The 12,811-nt window shown below is 37.5% G+C and overlaps 1 pseudogene; it reads right to left on the bottom strand.

Annotated features, from left to right (window-relative positions):
- Positions 1-6,086: 6,086 nt before the first annotated feature.
- LOC116114217 lies at positions 6,087-6,917 on the bottom strand (annotated as a pseudogene).
- Positions 6,918-12,811: the final 5,894 nt, after the last annotated feature.

Here is a 12,811-nt window from a genome sequence, read left to right as displayed (position 1 = left end):
AGGCAACTCTCAAAAATTCTTAATTTGAGCCAAAACTTCCGTACCCATGCAGGTGTACTAAAGTTAGCTCAGAGCATCATTGATCTCTTTACCGTTTCTTCCGTCCCTATGTTGATGTTTTAAACCCTGAGACTACTAGATATATGGGGAATCTCCAATTTTGCTTGAATCTGGGAACAATGAAAGCAATCATAAAAATTTTTGGAAAGAGTGAAAATGTTGTGGGGACGTAGTGGGTTTGGAGCGGAGCAGGTGATATTAGTACGAGATGATTGTGCTCGGAAGGTTATTTCTGACATTGTGGAATCAAGCTTCTGTTTTGACCATAGTAGAGCAGCAAGGCCTTGAATTTCAGGTGATTCATTTTTTTTTTTTTTTGAAAGTCTTATTATTGGAGTAAAACAAAGGTTTTGCTTTTATATACCTTCTTCATGCTATCCCTGAAGTACTTCTAATCCATTTTGATCTTATACTGAAATGGTCATATTTGTGATCTAGTAAAACTTAAAACTTGCTAGTTTCAGACTATTCCCTTAATTGTCATTTCATTTCATCTTCAGCGTGGTCAATGTAAGATAGGATACGCAGGTAATAATATAAGATTGCGACTTCTAGCAACTATTCCTAGTGAAATACAAGATTGAACTTTATCTAGAATCAAACCCCCTCAAAATTTATGAGGAGGGGATTTGATTGCTAAATACTGCTAAATTGATTGGTTGGAAGTTTTCACTTCATTTATCCAAGTCCTTACTCATTCTATTCTTCAGTAATTTCTATGAATCCTAACCTTTTTTTTCGTTAATGGACTTGTATTATTTTTTTGTAGGATGTATGTTATACAACTTTTTGGTTCATCACATCTTAGAAACAATGGAGAGTGATTTACGAGTATATGGAGGAGCAAAATTTGCTTGACTCCACGTTACTAGGTCTTCCCAGCTTCAATGAAGCTAAACACAACATCTTGTGTGCTGAACTGAAGCAACTGTATGTCGCCATCACTCGTACAAGGCAAAGGTTATGGTCTGGGAGGATAGAGAGGATGTCTCCAAACCTATGTTTGACTATTGGAAGAAGAAGTTTCTTGTTGAAGTCAAAACGTGGATGATTCCTTGGCACATGCAATGCAAGTTGCGAGTACACCAGAGGAGTGGAAATCGCAGGGCATCAAGGTTCTTTTTTTTTTTTTTCCTCCAATCATCATAGTTGTCTACTGTTATTGCCATGCTTTAAATTGTGAAACCTTTTTATTTGACGTATACTCGGAATACATTTGGTTTTGCATACTGCTAACAATATTTATTTCATCTTCATCTCTCCAATTCCGGTACCCTTTTCCTAGCTGAGCCATTTCACATTCATATTTAGACTGCATCATGTACGCTGCATCGAAAAATCTCAGTGCAGCCATTTGAAGTCATACTTTGTTTGTGGTAGGAGTGTGTACAGTGTAGGAACCCACTTCCCTTTCTTGGTGATAACTAAATATCTTTTTTTCTCTTTTGGCAATTATTTGTTACTTCCAGCATTTCATTTGCGTACAATATGATATGGCAACTATATGCTTCGAAAGAGCTAAGGATTTTTACTGGAAGAAAGGTGTAAAGCTACTGCCCTTAAGGCTGATGTGACCGCATCCGCAGTTTGAACCCTGAAAGGCTAATATTAAACTAAGGCAAGCTGCTATAAAATTGAAACCATAACAAGGCCGATTCTGCTGCCAAGTGTTTTTATGAGCTGGGAGAGTATGAAAGAGCAGGTATGAATTGGATATGATAATTTGATGGAATATAACTTGCTGTCTTTATGTGCTGCAGTGTTATGGATGTACTTCTTTACTTATATTTACTGTGAAAACTTAGATATCATCTCAGAAGTTTCTCCTATTTGATATTTGTTGCTGATAAATTTGTGACTCAAAAATTTGATGTTAAGCAAACTTACTGTTGAGAACAGACCATAGATTTCTTTTAGATGTTCTCCAGATGCAGTTATTGTTTTATAAGAAGGTTTTGGTATGCAATCTACTGTATTGTTGCAGTCTTATCAGAAGGTTTAGTGTGTGAAACTGAGTTTAGCAGCTTTCTTTATGCAGTTCCATTTCTGCACCAAGATGAGAGCTCCAAAAGTGACTGGATACATTTCAGTTTTCAGCGTGTGACCTATTGCAATAATACTCTTCCTACTAAACTTTTTTTTTTCTCCAGGGAACTTCTTGCCCTTGTTATAGTAGTAATGGCAAAAGTGCTGGATATTATATATTGTTCAGATTGAGTTACTAAATTTGACGTTAAGACTTCCATTTCTTGTTCCTGCAGGTGGATTTATTTGGAAAAATGTGAGGAACCAGAGCTGGAAAGGGCTGGGGAATGTTTTTTGTCTTGCAGGAGCTATGAGCTTGCAGCAGAGGTGTATGCCAAGGGAATTTTTTGCCAGAATGTTTGACGTTTGCTCCAAAGGAAAGCTTTTTGATGTTGGATTGCAACATCCATACTGGAAACAACATATACAGATGTGTCTGTCCAAAGAAGTGAAGAAATAAACACAATTGAACAAGACTTTCTGGAGAGGTGGCTTTTCATCATCATGAGCTCAAAGATAGAAATCTATGATGAAATTTGTGAAAGCTTTCATTCAGTGGATTTAACGTGAACTTTTTGAAGTCGTTGAATTGCTTGATAACTTCTATGTGGAGGAAGAGTGGGAAACTTCTGGATGCTGCAAATATTGCAAAAATGAGAGGAGATATTCTCCGTGCAGCTGATTTGCTACAGAAAGCTGGGAATTTCAAAGAAGCATCTGCATTTATACTTGATTACGTGTTTTCCAATCTATGGTCACCTGGTAGCAATGGCTGGCCTTTGAAGCAGTTTGGACAAAAGGAGGAGTTTGGGAAAGGCCAAGTCATGGGCGGAGAATGACTCGAAGCCAATTTTCGAATTTGTTCGAAATGAAGCTGACATTTATCAAAGAGCAGTGCAACCTATTTATGCTGAGTCATCAATTAAATGCTTCAAAGAGACATCAAGTATTAGAGGTGAATATTATCTGTCGAAAGATTTGGATTTCCATCTTCATTAAGTAGCTCTAAATATGGTTGGAGACGAATTAGTTTCTGATCTCGTAGCATATTCAGAAGACATAATTCATAGAAACCAGGTTTCTGTTGAGACCCTTGTCACACTGGAATTACTGGAAGAATATGATTGTGAAGATACTTGAGTATCTTGAGCATTTGCAAACACAAGATGTTAACAATGCAGAAGTTATGGTGACTTCTGCTTGAACTACCTTGTGTATGGAAGCAATATAGAATCTTGGTACCAAGTATCTTTTGCTGAACCCAGATGCAGACTGGATTAGAAAGGTGGACAAAGATGTGCTCAAATGAGCGAGAGTTGTTTCAATTGATGTCAGCAACTGTTCTCTGCTGCTCGGAGTTATTGGAGTTCAGAGTACTTTTTGTTGGTTAGAGGTGTTGGAAAATCTATGTGCTTCGTAAGCATCATTTCAGAATTCATCATCTGTGTTCTGCAAAATCAGAAATTCTACTTACATGTATGAAGTTCTAAATCTCTTTGAATTCTAAATATCTGCTAACCAGCATTATGATACTAGGCACTACAAAATTTTGTTGAACTACAAAGAAGGAATTCTTTGACTTCATATTTCCTCAGACTGCGAGAATCATGAAAGGGAACTTGACTTTCTATGAGACAACTGAGATTTGTAGGAATATAATGAGAGTTATTTTTCAAACTATTGACTGGAGAAGTCAGTTATCTTATGGGCAGATTGGAGTGTGGTAGTTATGATTCTTGGGTCTGGTAAGCCGAATAATGAGGTATTTGAGAATGTTGCAAAAAGTTTATGAGAAAACACCATGAAGGAATTTGTAGAGAGCGCTCTGGGAATATGGATCAGCAATAACATTGAACTTGTTTGGAAGTTCTTGGAGCTCTGAAACATACTTATGATGCCAACTGGCGGGAAAGGATACATATCACCTTCTAATTTTCGTATCTTATTGGCGGTTTTTGATTATGTTGTCTAGCATCCAGGGCCATGGGTATATCTTAACACACAGTCATCTTTGTGGATTGGCTTATCTACGACGAGGAGAACACCAACCCAACTTCAAGCTTAAAGCCTGATGGGCAACAATTCCTCGAGACAGTACTTGACTTTGTTGTCCACAATGTTTCGCGTTCCTTTACCATGAGAAGGACACAATGGAATGGATCAGAAACTCTCATACAAGTGTGAAAAATTATCATTCATTCGTTGTTTAAGATTGGTTGTAATAGTGTGTTGCTTCATTTGAATTTGGGAAGTACGTAAATTTGCGCTGTGCAAATTTGCTCTTTGATTGCTTGGCAGGAACTATATTTCCAACAAACTGCCTTGGAATTTTGTGATTCCCTTCGCAGAAGATGGAGGCCTAATTATCAGAATGTGATGTGATTGCCGAAGCATTTAAAAGGATCAGGAATCCACTTGTAATTGTGAGTTTGGGGGGAAATTGTTCAAGATTCAGGTGTCAAGATGCAGTTTTTGTTGACATGAAAGCCAGCAATGTAAGGACATATTAGGTGTCATGTCCGACGTCTGAAGCTTCTCAAGGCCATTCTGAGCTAAACTGGAAGCTACTAATTTGCACAAGAATACCTTTGTCAGACTGTGTGCCAAGGAAAGAGTTCAACTCTTCCGTCTTCAAATTCTGCTATCCTTCCAGATAAGGATTCAATTACCCAGACCATAAATGAGGAAAACTGCTCATGGACCCTCAAGTTTTCTCAGAACACTGAAGCGTTAGATTTGATAGAAAAAGCAGGAGATCAAAAGAGCATTTGTTGAATGCCCCAAGGGTCAAGGTAATTCCCTTTCTTTTTTCACATGGGTTGAATGCAGGGTGAAGTAGTAATAAGATGACCGTTGGATTATAATTTTGTGATTTTACAGTTGGATGTAGACAAATGTATTCGCCTTTTAACTGCTGCAATGGAATGTGGAAACGTTCAGAAGAACCCTTTAAAAAGCCAAATGGATGAAGCAGTCAGCATGCTTAAAGAATGATGAAGCAAATTTATGCTGGATTAGATGAAAGGTCAGTTTTAAATGGTGCTCTAGTTTTTACAATATCATCCAAATTTGGCATCTGCTTTCAAATTGCTGGTATAACTCAAAGTTGTTGCATGGTAATTTGCATTTGTATTTACTTAGATTATTGTAGAACCTTTTAAACACTGAATAATTAAAAAAAAAAAAAATTAATTTCAGTGGTCAGCAAGTAAAGAACAACATTTCAACAATTAGAGAAGTTTGCAAGAGGTTGCAGTCAACAAGGCAAACAGTGGAGCCTCACTTGAATAGCTATTCTTGCAGCAGAGTAGGAATGTAAAGGTAGGCAAATGAGATAGGCATGGGTCTGGGCGTGGGCGTGGGCGTGGGTGTGGCATCAGAAGGAAAATGTGATGAGGAAAACATTGACGGTGATGGAGGGTTTGGCAATTCCTTAGTTCTGGTTCCCAATCCCAATCCAACCCAAGCCAGTTGTCAGGATCAGAAAATTGAAACAGGGAAAAGAAAGCCTAAGAAAAGAACAAGGGAAAAGGTAAGGGGAAACGTTAGTGACCAAATCTATTTCGAAATTGATTATCATCTACTACAAGTTGAGTGTCATTGAAATGCCCAAGTTTGTGAGTCTTCTGGTTGTAAGAACAAATAATTTCGTGTTTTAAATATTTCATGATAATGCTAGCCTTAGTTCTACATCAAACGGCTTATTTAGGTAAATGATACACATAGACCCTTCGATTCTAAATGGCAATTATTAAAACATAAGGTTTAGTCTCCTGAGGACAAGGAAACATCTAATATAACTTAGTTTTATTGTTCTTATTTCTCCTATATCTGGGGTGTAAAAGAGCTGAGCCAAATGGAGCTTTGGGCTGTTCGAGCTCGGGCTTATCATGTTTGACAAGTTTCAAATAAAACTACAAAATAACAACAAATTTTTTATTAAAAAAGAACTCAAAACAATAAATCAATTACCATCATTTTCTTGATTAGCTCAAAAACCTTCATCCTCGACAAAGGGTCTCAAATAACCTCCACTCAAATTTCTTCGGTGAAAGTTGTCTATACTTGCAAATTGCTTTAGCCTCGGCATTTCTATCAAGCAAACTATATATCATTCCCTTACAAAAGTAAGGCCGAAATCACTAGGATCCTCTTTCTCCAATTCTTCATAGCTCTTCAAAGCCTCCTTACATTCTTTTGCAAGAACTGAATTTGCGCCATTATCAACCTCACATCTCTAGCTTCTTTCACTTGTTTTCCTCTTCAGCCAAATCCAAAGCCTCTTGCAATCTTATATAACGGCTTCTCCTTCTCCACATCGGTCCATTAACAAAGCGTTCTCGAACAACGCCTCAAACGACAAGGGATTTCTCACAGAATTTTTTCGAACACATTGCGGGCTTCTTGAGTCCGACCCATTTCACCTAAAATCTTGCATCAAGAATTTCCAATCACTCACTTCAGCTGCGCCGCCACTAAGCGTTGAAGTATTGTGAGAGATTCTTGGTCTTGGCCGTTTTCAAGCTTTTGTTGCAGAAGGGATTTGAGGAGCAATGCCTTGTTCAAAGGTATCTTCTTCTTCTAATGTAAAGTTTTCAGTGAGAGTGACGGGAGGAGATTGAGCTTTGGCCGGGAAATTGGAGGTGATTGAGAGAGTGGTGCCCACTAATGAGGGTTTTGGCGAAGGACTTGAGGGTTTGAGTTAATGGGGTGTGGTTAGTGAGCGAAAGTGATACAGAGATGATGATGGGGTAAAGAGGGAGTTTTGTGTTGTTGTTGAGATTGGGAACAGAGAATGTTGAAGAAGATGAAGTTAAAAGTGAGGAAGACATGGTTTGAAATAGAGAGAGAGGTTTGGGTTTTGTACAACAACAAATGAAATGAATGGATAGGTTTATGCAAGTTTTTATCACAACTTTTTTATACATCTTAATTGTACGAGACTAGGTGCTTGAGGAGCAATTGGGATTGAGCAAACAACTGTTTCCACCCAAAGATTGGCAAAATTCCAGTTTCCCTCCCTAGTTTCATTTATTTGAGATTCCCACCCTTAAATTAACGGAAAATCATTTGATCAATGTTCAAAGAGTAAAATGATAATTTGAACGCATTAAATCTTAAATAAAAATAAAATTGAAACATAACTTTTACATCTCAATTCTTTACAAGCACCTCCCTTGCACAGTCATAAAAAATTAGATCTGGTGGATTTCGTTGCTGTTGGACATCACCACCACCACTAGCTTCCCCCATCATCCTCGAAAAACCCATCCATCCCCTAGCCTCGTTCGCCTCCCTTTTGGCCAAATCTGAGTCTTTTCTCTGCAATTTTGTCCTTCCTCATTAGTGCGGAAAAATCTAGATCTGGCAGATCCCGACGTCGTTTGACATCATCGCCACCACTACTAGCTTCCCCCATGCATCCTCGATAGAACCGAACCATCCCCAACTTGCTGCCTCCATTTTGGCTGGATCTGAGCTTTTCTCTCGATTTTCCTCTTCCTCGTGGCTACCGAAAAAACCTAGATCCAGCTAGATTCTGGCGTCGTTTGACATCATCATCACCCCCACTAGCTTCCCCCACTCATCCGCAACAAAATCTATCTATCGCCAACCTCGTCCGCCTCCATTTTGGCCGGATCTGAGCCTTTTATCGCGATTTCCTTCCCTCGGGCTATCGAAAAAATCAAGATCTAACTGGATTCCGACGCTGTTTGACATCACTGTCACCACCACTACCTTCCCCCACTCATGCCCAACAAAACCCATCCATCTCCCAGCCTATCCGCTTCCATTTTGGTTGGATCTGAGCATTTTCTCCCAATTTTCCCCTCCCTTGCGACTATCGGAGAAACCAAATCTATTTGGGATTAAAATAATTTACATATTTGTAAGGGTATTTTGGTAATAACACTCTCCATATTGTTTTAGAACCCTAAAATCACTAACAATATTAATTTAAGAATGAGAATATGGGATAGATGAAACTAGGGGTGGATCTTGGATTTTCGCTAATCTTGGGTGGGAACATGTCATTTACTCTTTGGATCTCAACAAACCTTCAACTGAAATTGAATGAAGTTGAGCTGAGGGTGATAATGTTAATCATTATGATATGTATATTGCATTTACTCTTTACTTTGCCATTGACCATGACATGATATAATCTTGTTTATATAAGAGTTATTCTGAATTATCTTATAGGTTCTTTAGTCTTGTAATTATTTTACTTAGATCTGTTCTTTTAGGAAAAATCTTGTTACTCTCTGTTAGATATAATCTTTAGGGTCTTTTGGGAGTTTTAGGTAGCAATTATGAGGGTAAACCACCGTAGTGGTTTTGAGGGTAAACTACTGTAACAGTTTTGAAAGTTTTTAATAACAGTTTTTAAAATTCCTAACTTGCGCTTAAAAGTTATTTTCCATCGGTCTAACAGTTTAAAAATGATAAATTTATATAAGTCCATAAAAATACCCAACGTTACCTTACATATAGGTAAGGGTAATGTGGGTGTTTTGTAACCTCGAGGATAGGTGGGCTTGACTAGCAATATGGCCAAATACCTCGTTACCCAAAAAAAAAAAAAAAAAAAAAATTACAGGAAACAGAGTAAACTATGCAAAAATGACAATCGAATCTAGCTTTACTCTGCCTGCAACAGGACAATGTTTTATAATAGCACTAATTAGTCCTACAATTCTACAACTAATATCAAATCTAGCTTTGCTCTCTCTAGTCTTTACCACTCTTCATTTTATGGTCACCGCGTTGTGGCTTGATTAGATTTGCTTCTATTTAGGTTAGTAGGATCCTGTACTCGAGGAAAGAAGGTTATATACATATAGGATATGTATGCATGTCTGCAGTGTGTGTGGTGTGTGTGTGTGTGTGGTGTGTGTGTGTTGTGTGTGTGTGTGAGGGTAATGTTGTAATATTAATACATTATTTCAGTTGGGTTTAAAATTATTTTTGAAATTAAACATTAGGGGAGTCAATTGATTTTTCTTAGTAACTAATACAAAGACTTGGAAAGTGGCTAAGAAGACTTGGTCAAGTCAACAAGAGATGATTATCCACACTTTTAGTGTAGGTCGAGTCTGAACAACCCTTTTCTTTCCTTCTTCTTCTTCTTTTTTAATAAATCAAAACTTGTTTTCATATTGTCTGAAAACAATATTTGAAAACATGAAAAATAAAAATACGTGTGACATTTTTATCTAAATATAAGATAAATTTGTTAGAGTATCACTTATTTTTTTGATCTTGTCTTAAATAACTCAATAGTTGTTTTCTAATTAATTTCTCCCAGCATTTTCCATGTTTCTCAAAATAAAGTTTGCCATATTCATATACGAATGTGAATTTCACGTTTTTCTAGGCTAAAAAAACAAAAGACCCTTAGATATTTGCCTACGCGTACTATAATGACAGCTTGTTTGAGAAGGGGAGTACATAATATTTTATATGAAGAGCCATGCATAAAGCAAAGACTGTTTTTCCTTGGAGACCAAACGAGTGAATGGAAATCGATTAAATGAACATGCATTAGGATGTTAGCCAAAATCAAGCTTTTTGCTTGATTTTGGCCATTGCTCAAACGGCTTGAATCAAGCAAAGCTTGATTCCAATTACTATCATGATGCTTTAGCATGATTCTAACATAAATTGAAAAGTATAAATAGAGGCTCTTGTACATTGAAAATACATACTTGATATTACAATTTCATGCTTTGCCTTTCTTTCTAGAATTCTTTGCCTTTCTCTCTAGAATTCTAACATGGTATGAAGCCTAGGTTTAGGACAATTAGTGTTATTTCTATGGTTATATGTATGTCTAGGAAAATTCTATCACCAAGGTGATAATAGTCTAGGAGTGTGGATTTTAAGTGGACCATTTGTTACCCCTCTAGTATCCTAGGAATTTTCCTAGTGCATATTAAATCATATCAGGATAACGCTACTACATCTTGGGTTACTATTTTACGCCATCTAGGACCTCTGCCTTTGCCATTACGGTCCTTTGTCTTTGCCAACCTCACACACGTCTGTACACGACTTGCCTTGTAGTTTTGCCATGTCATCACATTGACTGGCCAGCCATTGTTGTCTTTTTCCACGTCATCGTTGACTTGCCACACCATTGCTAACTTTGTCATGTCATTGTTGACTTGCCACATCATCATTTGACTTTCTCATCAAACGCTGATTTGTGCCGAAATCAACTATTGTCTTATTCCAGCTACTTACATCAACTCATATCTAGGACGATTCACTAAGTTAGTTTCCAATCTCAAGCTGGAGTCTACATTACCCACGTTGAGCTTTGTTTTTTTTTTTTTTTTTGGGGGGGGGGGGGGGGGGTGTGTTGCTGTTAAATCGCTGAATCAAGCAAACCTTGATTTCAGTCATTACTTGAATCAAGCTTTTTCTTCTCCAACCATTATCATGATCTAGCATAAATTAAAAGTATAAATAGAGAGCTCTGTACATTGAAAATACACACTTGAATATACTGTAGAGTTTGAAGTGGAAGGCAAGAGAAGCAGATCAATGTTGCAAAGTATGCCTGAGAAGAAAGAAATGCAGAAATACTTTTCTGTGTATTGTATTCAATTGTGTTTACAATGTTTGAATGCTATGTTTATACAAGAAATGTAATTGTAAAAATAGTAACACATAATGTAATTATAGAAATCATGGGTGATTGATTGCTAGGATTGTAGCCTTGATTTTGTGAAGAAGATTGTTTGTAATCAAGCCGTAATTTCAGCAGATTCCATATTTCATCACTCCATTCAGTTATGGTTTGTATATGTCATAGACCCCAAGTTTGTGAAGCAAATATGTGTGTTGTCGCTGCATAATGGTTTTGTGAAGGTGTCTCCCGGTTGTTTTGTAGTGCGAATGTGCAGGTCTTGATTATCCCTTCTTGGTTTTTCCCTAATGAAATGGTAGTCAATCTCTATGTGTTTCATTCTTTCCTGGAATACTAGATTTGCCACAATGTCATTGTAGCTTTGTTGTCACAAAATAATTGAACCAACTTTCTTACTTATATCTCTAGATCTTTAATAGCCCAATAATCCAGGTGATTTCACATGTAGTTTTGGCCATGGCTATATACTAAGCTTTTGTTGATGTAGTGACACTATTCATTGTTTCTTTGTTTTCTAGGATATAAGGGCTCCCTAAGTTTGATGCAAAAACCAGTAAGAGATTTCCTTGTCATGGACATGTAGCCCAAACCGAGCATAGTATGTTGTGATGTTTGGATGTCATCCGAGGCAAGGGAGTCCTAGGCCAAGACAACCTTTCAAATACTTAATCACTTTCATTGCTGCATTCATCTGAGATTATTGCTTTGGTCTGCGTATGAATTGGCTAGAATGGCACTGCATAACTAATGTCAAGATGTGTCATGGTGAGATAGATAAGGCAACCCACTAGCCTTGGATAATGTGAAGGATTTTCCAATGGTGGATTTATTTTGATGGTGGCATTCCACATAATATTTGAGTAGTGAGTTTATTGTTTTGCTTGACAAGGATGGCATTTGGTCTGCATGCTAACAACCACAATCTATTATGAGTTCAAGAACATACTTTGTTGGTAGAGATATTCCGGTTGGAGATCTTGCAATTTCAATTCCCAAGTCTTTATGCAAGTGCTTGTTGAGGTGTTCCTTTAACTTACTGATAACCTTTTCATCATTTTGTGATTAGAATATTATCGACATAAATGATGAGTACAACAAAAGTGTTACCTTTTCGCCAGGAAAATAGTGCATAATCATGTTTAGATTGGCAAAAGCCTATGCCTATGATGCTTATGGAATTTCTTGTTCCATGTAGAGATGCCTGTTTTAGATTAGAAAGGGACTTTGGTAGATGACATACTGAGTTCTCCTTCTGTCGGCAAAGTCTTGGAGAAAGATCCATATAAATTTCTTGTGGATCACCATGTAAAAAGACGTCCATTAATGTAAGGACCAATCATGAACAATAGTTATTAGAAATGCTTGTACGATAACATGCTTGGCAATAGGAGAAAAGTTTTGGTAGTCAAGTCATTCGCGTTGAGTGAACCCTTTGGCGACCAATCGGGCTTTATATCGTTTGATTGATTTGTCTGAATGATGTTTGATTTTGTACACCCATTTGCATCCAAGGGTTTCCGATGAGGTGTCATTGCATTAGTTCCATGTACTATTTGAGTTAGGGCAGTGAGCTCAAGTCATAGCCTGACACCAATGAGCATGTTGGACTATGTCGGAATAACATGTAGGCTCTCAGTCAACAAAAATCTGATTGACACAATTCTGTGGGCAGGAGAGAAATTGTCATAAGTAACATAATTTAATGTGGGCTAAGGTGACCAAATAGTTTGATATGGTGGAATAGACATAATCAACTGTCTAGATAAGAGGACGAGTTTGGTTAGATCGTCGTTGTGGTGGTGCAAGCGTAAGAGATTTTGAGGAGATGACGTGGAGGTGTCACTAGCAGTGACTCTGGTGAAGAATCATTAGGGTCAAGACTAGGGATAGATCAGCATATATTATCTTCTAAGAAGCGCATAGGAAAGGAACTTGAGACTTCATCATTGGTGGTGAATGGAAAAGTGTCTTCATGAAAGACAACATCTATGGAGATAAGAAACCATTTTGCGGCAGGATCAATAAACAATAACCCTTCGGAGCATGGGATAGCCCATAAAGATACAACGA

This window comes from Pistacia vera, unplaced genomic scaffold (genome assembly GCF_008641045.1).
Source record: "Pistacia vera cultivar Batoury unplaced genomic scaffold, PisVer_v2 Contig704, whole genome shotgun sequence".
Classification (NCBI taxonomy): domain Eukaryota; kingdom Viridiplantae; phylum Streptophyta; class Magnoliopsida; order Sapindales; family Anacardiaceae; genus Pistacia; species Pistacia vera.
This window is presented reverse-complemented; position numbering and strand designations above follow the sequence as displayed.